Genomic DNA, 4,148 nt, shown 5'->3' with positions numbered 1-4,148 from the left:
ATTCCACTGTTGGAAAGCCTTCTCAATGTCAAGGCCAAATTTGCTTCTTCACCATTTCCACCCTTGCTCCTCATTCTTCTTCTGGGGTCAAGAGGGACAAATCTAATCTCTCTTCCATAATTAGTGTTTCAGATACTTAAAAGAAAGTTGTCATATCCTCTTGAGTCTCCTCTTCACTCAAATATCTCTTATTCCTTAAATTCAGGGGTTCTTTATGATGGACTGTCTCCATCAGGCTCCAAGGGGAGTTTGCATCCAAGAAGATGGCAGCTGCAGTTTGACTCACCTGGCACATGCTGTCTTCTGTCTCTCCCTCAGGGTGCCTTACTGCTTCAGCTAGGGAGATTTCCCCCAGAATAACCAGATTTATAATTTTTAACTTGAAAATGATATATTGCTATTTTGGTTTGATTTAGAGGCAGAATACTTCCACTTCCTAAAAATTAAGCTAGTCTTAAAAATAAAATACCCTCAATCAGCACTTTGGCTCCCTAGCCTGCAGCTGCTGAAGCTAAGGCAACTGTCAAGCTAGGGTTCAGTAATTGCAGAGCTCAGAGATGTAACTGAGGTAGGACAGTCTGAACATTATCTCTAGGGTTGACATGGGAAGGAATTTCCTTTCCATAGTCATCCAGAGAAAAATACCCTGACTCTACACTGTTCACCATCCCACAATCCTATGGGGGCTTAGAGGAAAGATATATTCCAGGAAAGGGAAAAAGGAATAGAGTCTCAGGCCTGTGGAATATTGGAGAAGGATGGACTACCCCTTCTGCAGTTGGCCTATAATTGGCTTATGACACCATCCTCACCTTCTCTGCACTTCTGCTCCCTCTACTCACCCCTGCCAAGTACATAGTTTCTGCTGTCAGTGATGTCCAATTGTCTGGCCCCCAGTGAGGGGAAAAAATCTTTTATTACTCCTCTGGTAGATCAGTGAAGGACTCTAAATGGATCAAAGGTCAAAAAATGGAAATCCAGCCAGCTTTTGCCTCTGACACTGGTTATCTACCCTGAGGCTGGATTTTGCTCTCGTCTCTTCTGAGCTATGGCTTACCTACGCTATAGTCTTGGATGGTAAGTATAGGCCCTGGAGGGATGGTTGACTATTTTTTTCTTAGCCTCCAGTAGACAATCTTACCATATATCATATGTCATAACAGAATTATCCCATATATGAGCTGAGTAGCTTGTTGGTCTTGAGTTTTCTTTCAAAGTCACCATGATCATTTAATACAATTCTTCAAGCATTTATTAATCACCTACCATGAATCAGGCAGTCTGCTCTAAAAAGAAAAATGAAGAGCCCCTGCCTCTAAGGATCTCCCAATCTATTGATGGGAAAGAAACATGTACCCTGAGTAGTAAGAGGCTCCAGGAGATATCCCTAGTCCACATGATTGCCAGACCTGACATCTGTCCATTTGTTGGAGGACAGAAAAATTGACTCAACCCCATAAATACCATGCTGTAAGGGAGACCTAAATTATGAGCAACCATGACACACAGGAACAACCAAAGTGAGACCTTCATATGGTTGAGAGGGGGAGGCAGGAGGAACCCCTCAGAAATCAGTTAAGGAGAGCACATCCCTCTGATCAGCAGCCGACAGGTCCCAAACAGCTGATCCTCAAGCTCAGAGACATGCTCTCTGTCTCTATGGCGTATGCCATTCGGGATTTTAATTGCATGTTAAGCTTCGTAATTTGTTGCTGTAACTTAGGTTAATGTGCTGTGCTAATATTTATTCTGCTCCTAATTAAGCACTTTATTACCGTTATTGCCCGTTTATCTTAAACTTTGCCATCTGGCTCAGCTTCCCTGTGCAGGAGGTTTCATCTTCCACAGTACAGCAGGATCAACAATTCACACACAAGGAGCTTGGACGTTTGCAGAGGGTTTTACGTACGTGGACTCATTGGCTGTCACAACCTCTCTATGAAATGGATACTCCAGATCTTTTTATCCCTGTTGGACAGATGAAGAAATGGCAGTCTTTGAAGGTTATAAGACTTGTCCAAAGGCATAGAGCTTGGAAGTCTCTAAGGCAGGATGTGAACATTGGTTTCACTTGACTGGCAGTTAAATGGAGCAGTGCATAGAGTGCTGGACCTGGTGTAAAGAAGACTTGAGTTCAAATCTTGCCCCAGGTCATCAGGTTAATGAATGTCAGCGTTTAACTGAAGAGTTTTGGAGGGGGAGTTCAAAGAAGCTGGAAAGATAGATTGTGACCAAAATGTTAAGGGCTACGCCAACCGGGAGCTGAGGTGGGACCGAGGCCAAGCGCCAGAGCGTGGTAAAGAACCATCGCGATGGCCGCCCAAGGAGAACCCCAAGTGCAGTTCAAACTTGTATTAGTTGGAGATGGAGGTACTGGAAAAACCACATTTGTGAAACGTCACTTGACTGGTGAATTTGAGAAGAAATATGTAGCCACCCTGGGTGTTGAGGTCCATCCTCTCGTGTTCCATACTAACAGACATCCTATTAAATTCAACGTATGGGATACAGCTGGCCAAGAGAAATTTGGTGGTCTGAGAGATGGTTATTACATCCAAGCTCAGTGTGCCATTATAATGTTTGATGTAACATCAAGAGTTACTTACAAGAATGTACCTAACTAGCATAGAGATCTGGTACGAGTATGTGAAAATATCCCTATAGTGTTGTGTGGCAACAAAGTGGATATTAAGGACAGAAAAGTCAAGGAGAAATCAATTGCCTTCCATAGGAAGAAGAATCTCCAGTACTATGACATCTCAGCCAAAAATAACTACAATTTTGAGAAGCCCTTCCTTTGGCTTGCTAGAAAACTTATTGGAGACCCTAATTTGGAGTTTGTTGCCATGCCTGCTCTTGCACCTCCAGAGGTTGTCATGGATCCAGCACTGGCCGCACAGTATGAGCAGGACTTACAGAGTGCTCAGACAACTGCGCTCCCTGATGAAGATGATGACCTGTAAAGGAATGAAGCTAGAGCCCAGCGTCAGAGGTCTAGTTTTATAGGCAACTGTCCTGTGATGTCAGTGGTGTAGCGTGTTTGCCACTTTATTATATAGCTGAGTAGAACATGTGCTTAATCTTTGGGATGCTGAAGGAAATGAATGGGCTTCGGAGTGAATGTGGCAGTTTAAAAAATATATAATTCATATTTTGGACCTGCGTATTTAGCTGTTTTGGACCGCAATTACGTCCCCTTGAGTTTCAAATATAAGACTGCTGCAGTCCCATCACAATATTCAGTGGTGAATCTTGTTTGTTACTGTCATTCCCATTCCTTTTTCGTTTAGATCATAATAAAGTTGTATTTCAAATATCTAAAAAAAAAACTAAAAACTAAAAATAAATAAAAATAAAAAAAATGTTAAGGGCTATAAAAACCACATGGAGGAATTGATTTTTGATCTTATATGCAATATGGAACCACTGGAATTTACTGACTGGGAGAGTGACATGGCCAGACAGTCACTAAAGGAAATATTTCCATTGCATAAATTTAGACCTACATACAAATCTCAATCTTTACCATTTCATGCACTCAGTGCTTCTCATTGACCAAATGAGATAATGTATATAAAGTGCCTTCTAAACTGTAAAATGTGATGCTGACATCAGCCACCATCACCATCATTTCACCTCCACTGATGGATCATACTATAACGAATGTGGCCTTACATGAATGTGGCCATAAGTTCTCAAAAACTATCCCACTTTGCAGATTTATAGGATGATGGGAAGAATCTATTAAGTCCAGTCCCCTAATTTTACAGATAAGGAAACTGAGTCCTGAAAGGTGAAATGATTTGTTCAAGGTGCTGCTGGTCACAGATTGTGGGGATGGATTCATACCCAAGTCCTCTGGCTCCAAACTCAGCATTTTTTCCACTTCACCGGGTTTACCAAGTGGTAAGGTTTCAGTTAAGAGTTTGGTGCTAGATTATAGAGCTGTTGTCTGAATGCCAGCCCAGCTATGCTCAGAAAGTCTAATCACTAGACTGGTCATAAAGGGATTAATTTTATAGACACAGCAATTCTCAATGATTTACTAAGTTACATGTGCTTTGACATCTGTCTGGGGAGGAAAGATCACCCAGACCAGTGAAGTAACAGATTTGGGGGGAATTAAAGTGTTGTAGCCCCATGAAATC

General features: G+C 41.9%; 1 pseudogene; it reads left to right on the top strand.

Moving 5' to 3' along the window:
- Positions 1–2,254: 2,254 nt before the first annotated feature.
- On the top strand, positions 2,255–3,316 carry LOC140510066 (GTP-binding nuclear protein Ran pseudogene; annotated as a pseudogene).
- Positions 3,317–4,148: the final 832 nt, after the last annotated feature.

Source organism: Notamacropus eugenii, chromosome 6, assembly GCF_028372415.1.
Source record: "Notamacropus eugenii isolate mMacEug1 chromosome 6, mMacEug1.pri_v2, whole genome shotgun sequence".
NCBI classification, from domain to species: Eukaryota; Metazoa; Chordata; class Mammalia; order Diprotodontia; family Macropodidae; genus Notamacropus; species Notamacropus eugenii.
The sequence above is the reverse complement of the archived record's forward strand: the minus strand, read 5'-3'. Positions and strand labels throughout refer to the sequence as shown.